This window comes from Protomyctophum parallelum, assembly GCF_964188405.1.
Source record: "Protomyctophum parallelum genome assembly, chromosome: 7".
Taxonomy (NCBI): domain Eukaryota; kingdom Metazoa; phylum Chordata; class Actinopteri; order Myctophiformes; family Myctophidae; genus Protomyctophum; species Protomyctophum parallelum.
The window spans coordinates 27,575,251-27,590,983 of record NC_139705.1 but is presented as its reverse complement, the minus strand read 5'-3'; the positions used below and the strand labels follow the sequence as shown (position 1 = coordinate 27,590,983).

General features: G+C 42.7%; 1 pseudogene across 1 annotated transcript in view; it reads left to right on the top strand.

The window, feature by feature from the left end:
* The window catches only part of LOC310862000 (YTH domain-containing family protein 1-like), a 27,730-nt pseudogene extending 15,112 nt beyond the window's left edge, over positions 1–12,618 (top strand). Inside the window, exons 4-8 of the transcript XR_014571052.1 lie at positions 3–363; positions 2,104–2,367; positions 3,075–3,587; positions 4,596–4,640; positions 7,979–12,618. The product of XR_014571052.1 is annotated as a YTH domain-containing family protein 1-like (transcript). The remainder of the gene's footprint in view (positions 1–2; positions 364–2,103; positions 2,368–3,074; positions 3,588–4,595; positions 4,641–7,978) is intronic.
* The last annotated feature ends 3,115 nt before the right edge of the window (positions 12,619–15,733 follow it).

Genomic DNA, 15,733 nt, shown 5'->3' with positions numbered 1-15,733 from the left:
AGTCCAAGAGCAACAACAACAACAACAACAAGCCGGTCATCATGGGGGTGGGCGGCGGCATGATGCCCCCCGGTGGGGGCGTGGTGGGACTCCCCCTAGGTGGGGGGGGCGGCGGGGGGGCTCTGCCCGGGGGGGCCGCCGCCCATCAAACACAACATGGAGATCGGAACCTGGGACAACAAGGGGGGCTCCGTGGGAGGAGGAGGGGCCAAGGTCCAGGCTCCGCCAACCCTGCCCCCCCACCCCCATCACCACCCCCACCACCAACAACAACACCACCACCACCACCACCACGGGCCCCCGCAGCTCCACATGGCCGCCCCGCCCCCCCAGCAGTCATTGGTGCAGCAGATGAGCATGCAGGTAAGGGGTGTCCCCGATCACCTTTTTCTTTTTCTGTTTGCTCCTGATCAGAGCTTGTAGATCTGCTATTTTGAAAAATCGTGAAAATGTGTCTCAAATCTTTTAATATATTTTCTTTCACTTAACTCAAATCTTTGCTTCTGGGCGGGTTCCTGGAACTACATATTTTCAGATGGGGGTTAGTGGCCAATTACATATAGTTTTTGGGGAAAAACTTGAAACATGGGGTTTTCAGAAAACAGTCAGGATTTAGAAGGCATTTGTAGAATCGTCCTCGGGTCTAAATGGGCTAAGTATCTCGGGTCTTGTTCACAGCGTGAGGGAGGACGGAGAAGGAGATCAGCCGGAGAATCTGAGTTATTTTCTATTTATTAAAAAGAAAAAACATGAACAAAAACACAAGAGTAACTCAAATTAATTGGACAGCCAACAAGTGCTGCATGATTTTCACAAAATGAGATTGCATACAGTATATAGGTGACCCTATATATTAGTGCTACTGGTTACCGATGCCAGGGATTGCGTTTAGATGTGTGAAGTAAAACTGATAAAAAATTAATTGTCATCAGCAACACCTGGGATCGATTATAAACCTCCTGAAATACCTGGTCAACTTTTAGCACCCTTTGTCAGCCTTCTGATTGGTCCCTGACTGACTAACCTGCAGGCTCTTTCTGCCTTGTTCCGCCCTGGTTCCACCTTGTTTATGTTGAATTTGCTAAAACGTAATTTTTGGAAAAAACGATATATGCCCGGCCAGTCACCAAAGCTAAAATAAGAATTGAACGCACAGAATATAAATTTGAAGCAATTGAAACACATGTTATTTCAATGGTAGTGGATGGAGAGAGAAGATTTTTGTCCAACCACGAAACGGCAACACTGGCCTTGACCGTGCCCATACAGTGAGGTCGTAAAAACACTGGCCTTGACCGTGCCCATACAGTGATGTCATGAAACACTTTGGCCTTGACCGTGCCCAGACAGTGATGTCATAAAACACTTTGGCCTTGACCGTGCCCATACAGTGATGTCATAAAACACTTTGGCCTTGACCGTGCCCATACAGTGATGTCATAAAACACTTTGGCCTTGACCGTGCCCAGACAGTGATGTCATAAAACACTTTGGCCTTGACCGTGCCCATACAGTGATGTCATAAAACACTTTGGCCTTGACCGTGCCCATACAGTGATGTCATAAAAATAGAAATAAACCAAACGGAAGAGTGTCTCTTACTGGGAGGGTTGCTCTAGAAACAAAGTCGGGCAATTACTATTGTCTGGTTGCCCTGTTAGGCAACAGACCACACTAATGAACCCATTTTGGGCGGGAACTCCTTTGGTGTTTTAAGCATTATGTTATACTTCAGCTACTGAAAAATAGCATATCTACAAGCTCGTAGCTTGAGCTTGTAGATCTGCTATTTTTTTTTTAATCATTAAAATGTGGCACAAATCTTTTAATATATATTCTTTCAGAACGAACGTTTTGAACTAAAATCTTTGCTTCTGGGGGGTCCCTGGAACAACATATTTTCAGATGGGGGTCCGCGGCCAAATCCAGATAATTGTGGGAATCCTTGACATGAAATAGTTTGAGCACCACTGATTTAGAAGACATTTTGTAAAATCGTCCTTAGGTCTAAATGGGTTAAAAGTCTCCACGATGTGATTATTGTGAAACTGCTTGTTTATCACGACAAAAAACAACGACAACGACGGTTATCGTCCCATGCAGGCTCCGCCCCCTCCCCACCACTCACAGCAGCAGCAGACCTATCAGAACCACAGCTCCATGCACCCCCCGCCGCCCCAGACCCGCTGGGTGGCCCCGCGCAACCGCAACCCTGCCTACGGAGGGGGAGGTGGCCTGGACGGCTCCGCCTTGGCCGGAGGGGGCGTCGGCAACGGAGGAGGCGGTCCCATGGGGGCGGGCCCGGGCTTAGACCCCTCCCACCCCGTGTTGGAGAAGCTGCGAGCCAATCACAGCTACAACCCCAAGGTAAGGAGGGGACAATTCGGCCAATCGCAGCTTACAACCCCCAAGGTAAGGAAAGGACAATTCAGTTGGCGCTTCCGTGCGTGGCTCAGATGCCGAATAAATAATGGACCTTGATGTGAAAAAGATTGAAATTAATCGTTTTTTTAATTTTTTGCCTTTATTGATAGTTATTAGTGAAGACAGACAGGAAAGAGGGAGAGAGAGAAGGGGAGAGACATGCAGCAAAGGTCGTCATGAACAGGACTCGGAACACGTGACGCGCTGTCAGGCTAGAGCCTATATTTGCGCCTGGACCACTAGGCGCCCCCTAATCCAGTGTTTCTCAAACCTTTTCATGTCAAGGACCCCCCCAAATTGACACTAATTAGCCCGCGGACCCCCATTTGAAAACGTATGCCAGGGACCCCCATGTAAGAGAAGATTTTTACGGCTCTAGCAGAGATTCTCAACCCGTTTAATTTCAAGGACCCCCAGTTCGACATGCAGTCTACGGACTCCCATTAATGGCGTTTCTATCTCTGGGACACCCAATTTATATTCTAAAATCAATGTTAATTTAACTCTTGAGTGTACACTCTCTGAGTTACAGACCCATGAGGGTCCAATTGGTTCCAAACTATCATTTATCTGGAACCCACTTTGGGAACCACTGCCCTAATCGATATATTTTTCCCTCCCTCCCTACCCTACCCTAAAAAAAAACCCAGGAGTTTGAGTGGAACCTGAAGAACGGCCGTGTGTTCATCATCAAGTCGTACAGCGAGGACGACATCCACCGCTCCATCAAGTACTCCATCTGGTGCAGCACGGAGCACGGCAACAAGCGCCTCGACCAGGCCTTCCGCTCGCTGGCCGCCAAGGGCCCCGTCTACCTGCTCTTCTCCGTCAACGGCTCGGGCCACTTCTGCGGCGTGGCGGAGATGCGCTCGCCGGTGGACTACGGCGCCAGCGCCGGCGTCTGGGCGCAGGACAAGTGGAAGGGCAAGTTCGACGTGGCGTGGCTCTTCGTCAAGGACGTGCCCAACAGCCAGCTGCGGCACATCCGCCTGGAGAACAACGACAACAAGCCAGTGACCAACTCGCGGGACACGCAGGAGGTGCCGCTGGAGAAGGCCAAGCTGGTGCTGAAGATCATCGGCGCCTACAAGCACACCACGTCCATCTTCGACGACTTCTCCCACTACGAGAAGAAGCAGGAGGAGGAGGAGGTGGTGAGGAAGGTAATGATGATGATGATAATAACTAGAAATGCACTCTGACGAGCTGCCATCTCGACAGATGGAAATGCAACCTCTGTCGAGCCGCTAACCTATAAAAGATTCTCTCACTACGAGAAGGAGGAGGAGGTGGTGAGGAAGGTAATCGTCGTCGGCAGAACTACGGATGTCCCGATCACGTTTTTTTTTTTTTTTTTTTTTTAGTGATGGGAGATTAATCTGCAAACACATCGTATCTTCCGATTCTACTATGTTTTTGATTCAAATCATCGGCATCAGTTCGATTAATCAATCAGACCGATTAATTAATCGGTCTTTACAGATGAACAAGCCCAAAGTAACAGCTTGAACAGATCTACAAGCTAAAGCAACAATATAAAATCTAAAGGTATTTAAGTTAAATCTGACACCGTATCTTTCAGAATGGACAAAATTATTGTAATTTTTCAATACAGAATGAGATCATATCGACATCTGTAATTTCGGTTATCGCCCATAACAGCAAATTATTATATTGGATATCGATATCAGCCAAAATGTCTCATCGCCACATTTTGAATATCTGCCCGATACAGATTCTTTTCCAGATCTGATGTTTATTTTTTAATTTTTTTATAGGACACTTATATGCCATATCACAATAGTACAATTTCCAAAATCACAGACAATATCCAATCTGACATCATGACATCATCGTTGTAATATTGATACTAGGGATGTCCCGTTTATGACGTTGTTGTTTTTAGCTCGTCCATTCCAATCATTTGAAAGTGACGTAATCGGCACTGATTTCCAATGTGATCGGGACAGCTGAACAGGAGAACTGCTGGGATTGTTGTGTGTGTGTGTGTGTGTGTGTGTGTGTGTGTGTGTGTGTGTGTGTGTGTGCGTGTGCGTGTGCGCACAAATGAAATGAAAACAAGTAATGGAGACAATTGCTAAGAACATGGTGTGTAGTTTCAGACCTGGAGGGATGCGATTTGTGACGACATTGTGTGCTTTATTCAACAGACCTATGAACCTGCTCCAATTCAAAGCCGATCTCGACTAGATCAGGTAATCGATGCTTCTTTTGATTGATCTCTGTTGTGTGACAGCCAGGTGATATGGATCTCCCTGGGTCTGAAATAAAGATTGATCGATTGTGTTTAAAGCTGCTAACTGTTACGTTGGTGACATTTTGAATGGAGCCCCATTCATAGTAGCAGGACGCACTAGCGGTGCCAGATTTTGCAAGACAAAGAAGCTGACCAAAGCACACACAGGGGCGTCCCCAGCTAAATATGTTAATATAGCATAACAATTGGTTTTACAACCCTAAGGGTTACATCAGCTATTTGAAAATATCAGCTCTGCTATTTTTCCAAAAATATTTAGAAATATTTGGAATATTTTAGTTTTTTTTTTTACGGTAACACAATTCTTGAATGTGTTCCCTGTGGCATGACACTGGTTTAAAACAACATTTGACAGCAAGCCCAAATAAGCTGCTACTCACTACTACACTTGTAGTCCAGGAAGGAAGTGAGCCCAGGACACTTTGACATACTATTATTAGTGTGGTTGCCCTGAGGCTCAGCGAGCACACTATTGTTACTGCCAGTCTATATTTATTGTGGGCTCGCTACAGCGAGCCTTTTTTTGGCACCCTAACTACTTCCACATACTTTATGCTAGAAATGTAGTTCAAATTTCAAACTGTTCAGCTCTTTGCAGTAATGTTTGCTTGTATTTGAATTTTTACAAAGTTTTATACTTTTTATACTTTTTAACTTTTTTTTACATTCTTTATAATGAGAGTCGATGGAAGAAAGGTCCCATTTTTCAAAGTTAACCTTTTTGAGCTCTTATTAGTCCGTCATACTTTCACTTTGAAACTTCATTCAAACTTTATAATGTTCATCTATCTTTGAACTTTCATTGGTGAAAAAGTTGTTTTGAAAAAGTTTATACTTTTTTAAAATATTTAACTTTATTTATAGTTTTTTCCTCCCATTGACAATGTATAGGATTTATCTCTAAATCAACCTTTTGCAGCCTCATTACTCTGGCATACTTTGTCGTAGAAACGTGATTTAAACTTTAGAAAGCTCACACGACTCTGGACCTTTTCGTGGTTCAAACCGTATTCGAATACGTTAAACGGTTCAATCGCAGGCCGTTTCGCCTAATTAGTGCCAACTTAGAGTGCGGGGCTTCTTTGACTAGAGTGTGGAAAGTGAAATTCTTTCCTTGAAAATTTACCAAACAAATTGTCGTCCCGGCCAAAATATTCATTTTACACGCATGTTGTAGCCACACATGTCCTCTTTCACACAATGTGACCACCAAAGCACAGAGACATACAGAATGTGAACTACGGCCTTTTAAGTGACACAAATACAGTCAAGCTGCTCATTGACCTCCATTGTATAATTCTTACGAGGAAATTATCGCGATGACAATTCTTAACTCGCTCTTATAACCACATTTTCGATCGTACCAACACCACAATCGCACATGGTGTACCGCAATATCTCAGGCCACTCACAGCGAAAAAAATATTTGCATTCGACTTTTACTTTTTGCGATAGAGCAATTTGTTCGGGCATAGTTTCCCCCATTCAGGACCATTGAAATCTCCCAGTCATAGTGCTGGCAGTCTTTTACACTTCCACAGCTGAGACATATAAGGGCTTAATTACAGGGCTGAAATTAAAGTTACAAGATCTCAATGAGTTGCTCTGCGATACCTTGTGGGCTTGTAGGTCTGCTATTTGTGCAATTGGCTGGCCTTTACACAGCTCTCGCAAGAGCATGCACGCATGCACGCACACGCATACACACACCCTGTCTTCCTATTGGCTGGCCTTTACACAGCTCTCGCAAGCGCACGCACGTTTATTTTTATTATTATTAAAAAAACAAAAAAAAAAAAGAATTAAAAAAAAAATGGAAAAAAGGAAAACTTAAAAATAAACTTAAACTTTTTTTTTTCTTTTTTTTACTTAAAAAGAAAAACCTTCAATTTTCTTTTAATATTATTTAATATTATTATTATTTATTTTTTTCATTTAAAGAAAAACTTTTAAAAACACTTCTACAACTTCCACATACTTTATTCCGCTTTATGCAGTTATTTATGCTTAAACTAGTTTTTACAAATTTTCATACTTTTTTTTACTTTTACTTCAGCTTTAATGCATTTTCTACTTTTGTTTACAATATGCTACAGTCCCGAAATTTTGATTATGGATTTAGACCACCAATGGTAACACTATTACTCCGGTCCCCGAGTTTCAAACTTGACACGGCAATAACTTTATACAATGCATTTTACGCGAGCCCACGCAGTTTCTACAGGAACTGCTTTCTCACTTTCAAGTATTTTTTCCTCTGAGACCGTAAGGGCTATACTTACAAGACTTGGAGGAGAGATTCATAATAATTACTAAAATTAATTACCTTAGAAGTATACCGGTCGGCCTCATGGTGGCGCTATAACAGCCAACTTTACGTTTTGGGGTATAACTCTTGAACCGTAGGTCATAAAATCAAAATGTTTTTTCCCCTGGATTCCTTGGGTCATGACGCACACTTTTGGATCCTCCACCTACAGATTTTGTCCAAATCTCACAAAAATCGGTACACATGATCTCGGGACCTATCCGATCTTCTGCATCGTTCGGCCATAATCGTCTTCCAAAGTTAGTGGGAGGGGCCTATTTTACAAAAAATGCCACAATTCACGCACGGAATGTCCGATCCATCCCAAATCTGAATCACATGTCGAGGGTGGCTGAATCAACGCAGAGCCAAAAGCAATTCCATTTTCGACGGGTGCGATGTAGGCAACCACACTTTGCAATTTCCCAGAATTGCCTCTTTCTAGTTATATAATAGTTTGAGAACCACTGACATAGAAACATGTTTTTTCCAGAAATAAAAACTGTCATGATTTATAGAAGACATTTTGTAGAATCTGTTCTCAGGTCTAAATGGGTTTAACCCATTTTGGGCGGGAACCCCTTTTGGTGTTTTAAGCATTATGTTATGCTTTAGCTATTTAAAAATAGCAGATCTACATACACTTGTAGGTCTGCTACAAAAATGTGGAGCAAATCTTTGAATATATTCTTTTAACTCAAATCTTTGCATCTGTCAGGTCACTGGAACAACATATTTTCAGATGGGGGTCGGCGGCCAAATACATATAATCTTGGGGGTCCATGCCATGAACATGATTGAGATCCACTGATATAGAACGAGATCCACTGAACGAGATCCACTGATCTGAAACATTGGGTTTTTTTTCACGATTTAGAAGCTACAGTATTTGTAGAATCTGTCCTCGGGTCTAAATGGATTTAAGTCAACAAACTGAACACTGATTTTTGTTCCCTTTCTCACTGAAGGATCGCCAGAATCGAAGTAAACAGTAGAAGACTGTGGGGCTTCCCCGACGCCTGGTCAACTCGGACGTTAGCTTAACAAACAACACAGCAAGTCAAGAGGACATCAACAAATTGAAAACTAATCTTTTTTTTTTTTTTTTTTTTTTTCTATTTAATTTTGGTGACTTTGGCCCATTTCAAACTTTCCCGCCACAGTGCGCCGCGTGGTTGCCAGTTCTACGACACGAGGAGATCATGAACGTTCCCGCCACAAGTGTGCGTGGGTTGCCAGTTCTACGAGAGGAGATCATTGCATTTGCAGGGATGAAAGCCAGTACCAATGGTCCAAATCTGCTTCATCCTTTTTATTACCCTAGGTTTTTCATTTAGTTTTTTTTTTTTTAGTTTTTTTTGCCTTACATCAATCTTTATTTGAAACTAGGACTGGGCAATTATATCGATGATATTATATCGATATCGTGATATGAGACTAGATATCGTCTGGGAATATTTGGGGTATTGTGATATGACCTACAAGTACGTAAGTGTCGTCTTTTCCCTGGTTTTAATCACTTAGGCCTTATTTTATACATTTCTTTCCCTCTTCATTTCTCTCTTTTTTATAGCAATAATAGGTGATCTGTGAGGTTTGTAGATAGCCTATTTTTGCTATTTTTGATTTTTTTTTTGCTCATTTATATTAGCGTCACAATATATAGTTATTGTCACAGTATCGATATTGAGGTATTTGGTTAGCATCTAAGTTGCAGCACCTTCCATTGACATCACATTCGTGAATCAGAAAAGTCCTTTCATATCTATCTATCTAACTCCACGCAGCGATTATTTTTCTACGTGTTGAAGTTTGGAAGCGCTCGTTGTAAATCACTCAATGTCCTGCAAACACACACACACTGTTATGAAAATTATGCACATAATGCAGGAGACAGCAAAACGTTGACTTATAGAAAACGAGCGCCTCCAAACTCGAAAAGAATCTCTGCATGGATTTTATGGACAGAAAGTTGCTACATGACGACATTTTTATGAAAAAAAGAACTTGACAGACACAAAGAGGATAACCCAAGCTATCGTACACAGGTGCAATGAGTTTATCATCGTTTAATACAATCGGATAGGACTTGTTCCATTTTCTCTATAGGCTGTGTTTTCAACCAGTGGTCCTTGAGGGGGTTTCCAGGTGGTCCCCCAGCTAAATGATGGAGAGTTGGTAACCAAATGGACCCTTATTAGATCTTTAACTTCTTGAGAGTGTAAAATGTTACGCTCTCAAGAGCTGGAAGTATACGCAACTAGAGAATGAATAATTGTTATTTTTAACATTGTTACCTGTTATCTCTCTTAACCAGATTTTTGAATAGGCTGTCAATTTAGCGCGTTGCAACTTGGATGCAGATTAACGTCTAAGTTAGTGTTTTTGTCAAAAAAATATTGTGATATTTAATTTTGTCCGTACGGCCCAGCCCTAGTCGCAAACCCCCTCCCAACCCCCCTCCCAAAATGTTGCATTCTTTACTAATGACTGAAGTAAAGGAGAATAACGAATGAATGAATGAATTATTGTGCACGACGTCTGTTCTGAAAGCCTCTCTTCTCTTCTCGCCAACATGCTGCTGATCCTCGGTGAGTGTTCGTTCACCTAGTGATTCTGTGTTGGACACACGCAAAAAAAAATCTATATACGTTCTTGTATTGGTTACTTACACTTCCTCATTGACAAAATGTCTGCTATATCTGTAAACGCGAGCGTGGAATTTTCTTCGCGTCTGATTTAAGTGTACGTGTGCAAGGTTTGGCAGGTGCGCACTTGTGCAAGGACGCGCTGTGATTGGCTAGTGGCCACTTTGAGCGGCAGGCGGGGCCTCTCGCCAGAACGTGATTTACTATTCTGTGCCTATCGTTGCGTTGAAACTCGGAACGGGTTCGCAGTGTTCGACATGGCAACTTGCGCGCTTTAGCGCTCGCTCTGCGGTGGCTCAAGTTGGCTTGAGAGGGCGTCCCTCCGTCACAGTCTAAAACTGTACTTTATAGAGCAAGTCCGACGTCGATATTGGTAGAGGGCGCAAATTCACGGGTTCATGTACTTTTGCATTGTAAACCCCATAGGGGGGATTTCAGATCGCCTCATATAATAACTGTGTTTGAAAAATTAACATGTCATCCCGGCCGTTTCACTCATATGGATATGAAGAATCAACTGACTGAGAGAAAACTGCTGCTGAATTAGTTACATTTTCGCTAGAAACAGACTATCAAATTTGAGTGACTGACTGTCGTACAAACAATACAGAGACACCTCCCTGATAATATCGCCGAGACAGCTTGTTTATTTTTGGACCACAATGCATATATGAAACAATTTTAAGATGACCCCATGTTATTCTCCATAGAGAAATTACTTCCATGAACCAAGGGGTGAGCGAGTGAAGTCAGGACTTCGGCACTATTACTACTACTACTAAGAGGGGGCGTGGTCTAAAACTACTTAATTCCCTGCTACTAGTATGAGGGGGTGTGGTCTAAAACGGAGGGGGCGTGGCCTAAAACTACTTTATTCCCTACTAGTAGGAGGGGGCGTGGTCTAACACTACTTTATTCCCTGCTACTAGGAGGGGCGTGGCTTAAAACTGTACTCTATTCCCTGTTACTAGTAGGAGGGGGTGTGGTCTAAAACTGAGGGGGCGTGGTCTAAAACAACTTTATTCCCTGCTACTAGGAGGGGCGTGGCTTAAAACTACTCTATTCCTTGCTACTAGTAGGAGGGGGTGTGGTCTAAAACTGAGGGGTCGTAGTCTAAAACCGTACTTTATTCCTACTAGTAGGAGGGGGCGTGGCCTAAAACGGAGGGGTCGTGGTCTAAAACTGTACTTTATTCCCTACTATTAGTAGGAGTGGGCATGGCCTAAAACTGAGGGGGCGTAGTCTAAAACTGTACTTTATTCCCTGCTAGTAGGAGGGGGCGTGGTCTAAAACTGAGGGAGCGTAGTCTAAAACTGTACTTTATTCCCTGCTAGTAGGAGGGAGGGGCGTGACAATTTACTCAAACGCGAAGAAAAATATTCCATGCTCGCATCTGTAACCGTGGCCAGTCGTCTCTTTGTCCATGATCGGAAGATGAAGAAAAAGTAAAAAAACGTCGCCGTTCTTGTCCATTTGGCGGGCGGATGCTGGAAGGTCCTGTAAACGATGGAGGGTTGTATGAACGTTGTGTGTTTTTTTTGTTTTATAGTTTTTTTCCAGAGCGGAGCCTTAATTAATAACAGTTTATTTCCAACGAGACGGCGTTTAAAAAAAAAACGATTTTATTAGTTTTTTGTTGCTGTTTTACTGTTATTACCTCAACAACGTGTGTCAGCAAAAAAAAAGAGCTTTCAGGGAAAAGATGTTATCTAGAGAGACCAAGGAGTCTTATTTTATGGGATGGAAATGCAAACATACTGTTTTGAGTTCAGGTTCTTTCGTAATAATGAACTAACAAAAGAAAAAATAACTTTTTTGTTTTCCCCCTTTCTTTTTCAAATCTTATACACTAGCCGTTTTTTGCTTTGTTTTTTTCTCCCTCAGTTCCCTGAAAGTCCAGCAGGGGTCGTTGTTGTTTCTGTAATTCTGGAGCTAATGTAGCATGTAGCGCTTTTCTTTTTTTGTTTACCCCCCACGTTTTTTGGTTGCTTTTTTTTTCCTTCTCCATTTAACCCATTTAGACCTGAGGACGCATCTGTGTCGCCTCATAGCTTTTAACTACTTTAACCGTTCTTTTAAACTTCAAAGCCGTTGAAAAATAGCAGATCTACAAGATAATAGCGCGGCATTCGGTGCAGCGCTATTATCTTCTAGATCTGCTATTTATTTTTGAAAAATCGTGAAAATGTGACTCAAATCTTTGAATAGATATTCTTTCACAGTGAACGTTTTTTAACTCTAATCTTTGCTTCTGGGAGGTCCCTTACGCCTTACATACCACTATTGGGGTATAGTAGGCCGTCGACAAGGGAAAACCTACCTCTGGGAGGTCCCTGGAACATGTTTTCAGATGGGAGGGGGGGGCAGCAGCCAGATACGTTTTCTTTTCCAGAAAACTGTCAGGATTTGGAAGACATACATTTTTTGTAGAATCTCTTCTCAGGTCTTAATGGGTTTAACATTTAAATGTTGATATTTTCATGGCTAAAATAATAATATTAATAACCCTTTTCACTTCACCCTGTTCAGATTTTTAGCTTTAATGTACTGGCAATGCTAACAAAGAGAACGCCTCAAGATGTTTAACCTTATTCAAATTTAATGTTACTGATGATTTATTGTTATAAGTGTATGAAGCCCCAGAGAATTGTCTAGTGTGTGTGTGTGTGTGTGTGTGTGTGTGTGTGTGTGTGTGTGTCCCTTTCAGAGCTGCTTGCTGTACTCTGTGTGTGTGTGCGTGTGTGTGCGTAAAAGCGCGTGTAAGACAAAAAGAGAGGATTTAGAGTTTGATTATGGAGGAGATCAGATTTATATAATAATAATATCGAGTATAGAAAATTTATGAGGAAGAAAAGAAATAACTTTATGCCACCCCTGAATTAAATATGCATTGTATCAAAGGTCACTATCAACATTCTTAGATTTGATCATGGTCATTATTAAAGGTATACTTATCTGTTTGTCTTGTGGTTGATTTGAATGCTTTATTAGAGAGTTTGGGAAACGGTCGGACGACTTTGTCACCGCAGTGACATTTGTTCTCCGCATTTGACCCATCTATTGGAGCAGTGAGTGAGCTGCAGCCGCAAGGCCACTGAGTTGGTCAGTTAACAGAAGCTATGCTATGCTTATATATAGTTTGTTTATTACTTTTGATGCAGTCGTTTTTTCTTAATTTATTTTAGTATTAAAAAGGACTTAACCCATTCTGACCGGGCACCCATTTTGGTGTCAGCATCATGTTATGCTTTAGCTATTTAAAAATAGCAGATCTACAAGCTCATATCGCGCCACCGAGTGGCGCGATACGAGCTTGTAGGTCTGCTATTTTTGAAAAATTGAAGAGCGACTGACATTTTTAGAATCTGATCTCAGGTCAGAATGGGTTCATCAGACCAGTGTGTGTCTGGCGGAAACCTCGTATGAATCTGATCTCAGGTCAGAATGGGTTAAGAAATACATGTATGACTTAACTGTCATTGGGGACCCCCAGAAAATGATGTAAAAAAATGGTTCCAAGTCAAGATGTTTTGAAGCAGATAGCAGATACAAGCTCACAACGTGTCACATCTTGTGAGCTTGTAGATCGGCTATTTTCAAATGGCTAATGTATACATTGTTCAATTGGTTATAGACAGATTTTGATGCTATATCAAGTAATTTAGCTGGGGCCCGGGGGACCCCCTGTGACCCTTCCATGGACCCTTGGGTTTCCCCGGTCCCCACTTTGAGAACGACTGCATTCGATACCCTTTTTTTTCAGGGTGTTCAATCTTTAATGTGGATAACATTTACACCATTCTTTGAGTATTTAATTACACCGTTTAGCGCCATCTTCCTGAAACCTTTGCTTTCAGGCTATACCATCTCTGCGCCTGAATGCAAGTTAGGTTCAAGGTTAAAGTTATTCGTTTTGTTGCGGTGACCCCCTGGAATCCCTTCAAGGACCACTGAACCCCACTTTGAGAACCATGTGTTGTAACCACTTTCACCCCAGTGTCCTGATATTTTGAGCATGTAGCATAGCATGTATGCTATTTTTAATTATTCTTTAACTTTTTTCTTTTCAATTGTTTTATCCCACAGTTTTTGCAACCCTTTCATTTTTTTCACCCAGTGTCAATTGTCTAATCCTGGGCGCTACAGTCCCTCTGCCAGCCTGGGGAGAGCAACGGACTGGCCTCATGCCGCCTCCTTTCACCTGACAGGGGGGAGCTAGCCCTGTTGGACGCGTGGAAGGAACACGTTATTCCGACCAGTTCCTTTCCCCTCCATCAGGCTGGCATAGACCTGACCAGGCAGTTTAGAGACCAGGATTACTGCATGCTCTTTGTGAGAGTACCTACCCTAGAGGGTACCTACCCTAGAGGACACGGGGAGAACATGTGAGGGTACCTACCCTAGAGCCAAATTACAATACCGCGACTTTTACACACACCAGTTTTGGCCACATCGTTATATCTATACATAACATGTACGCTATTTATTCCTGAAATAGTGAATAAGCGCCAGGATGCGCAAACTTATATTAGTCGCAAACTTATTATATGATTATGAAGGCTGAAGGGAATTCCTGACCTGCCTGCCTGCAAGAACGCGTTCCTTTTTTCTTGTATAAATCCCCCCCCCCCCCCCCCTCTGAGTCCCGCAACACCGCTACTTTGCAAATAACACAACAGGAATTAGTAGACTTACATATTCAGTTCAGTCCACATATATAAATAAATACATTTCTGCCACCGTCATTTATAGTAGTCGGTGCATTCACAGAGATAAATTAAATGACACGTAGCTTGCAGAGTTAGTTCAGTCAGTCACACTCGAGGGGGTTCATGCCTTGCCACGGGCGCATATGCTTCTTATTACCATGGTACTACTCATGTTCATTCGTACATGCCTGATGATGACGCGGCAGTCAGCTGACCAATTGCCGTGTTATTTAAGCTAACCTCAGTCTCTGTCCTTCCTGCTGTCATTTGTCCCCGGACTGTTGGTATGCGCCTGTTTGCTCCCACCGCCTCCCCAGCACCACCAGTGGGCTCTGCTATCTGTTGTTCCCCATGGGGGGTTCATTGTATATTTATCTCCCTGCTCTTAATGTTTATGATGGTTAATCGTGTCGAGCAGGGAGTAAATTCAGCAGAGCCGAATGCCAAGATATCGTAATAATGTTTTAGGGCGACGTCGTCCGGTGATAGTGGGCGATAGCCAATGAAATTCAAGTGTCGCTCGCCATTGTTCTCCCGCTGTTAAAACGCACTGTGAGTCTTTAGACTTGGTCAACACAGTTAACACTGCCCAGCGGGAATCGAACCCAGGACCTTCTAGCTGTGAGGCGACAGCGCTACCGACTGCACGCTCCAGCCACAGGGTGAGTCTTAACCGGTGTTGATTTTGGCAGCAAATTGTAGTTTTAGTCATAGTCTTTTCAAGGTCAAGGTTTCTTTATTTTGTCTCCCAAGGGAGAAATTTCTCTTGGACCCCAACGACCCGCCCTGCAGCATACAGATACAGATACAATACAATACAATACAAGACAACAAAGGCACACAGTGACTCATACAAATTTAAAAAACCACACACCAACATACCTAGTGAAAAAGAGGAAGAACATCACCTCATAACCTTCGACCCCTACCCTGTCTGCCCTCTGCAAACAAAGGAATGCTTGTACCTATTATATTTGCACGCATGGACCTCGTACCTGATGGCATTAGCCGATACTCAGGGTATAGTACATGGGAGGGGTCAGACACAATAGTCTTAACCTGTCCAATGGTGGCCTGCTCAAAGATGACCTGGGGGGTGATCGGAGGTGTAGACATACCCATGATCTTCCCTGCCATTTTGGCTAATCTAAGGATCTCAGATTTGTATTTTACCAAACCAACTGGTGATAACATACCTTAGAATTGACTCTATAGCTCTATAGAACATCAGGCATTATGTTTCTTACACCAAAAAGTCTGAGCCTACGGAGAAAATGAAGGCGTTGGTGTACTTTTGCACACATAGGCTACTTGTCACATTGGAGTGTCAGTGCCAGTTTATATCACAATCCATGTGCACTCCTAG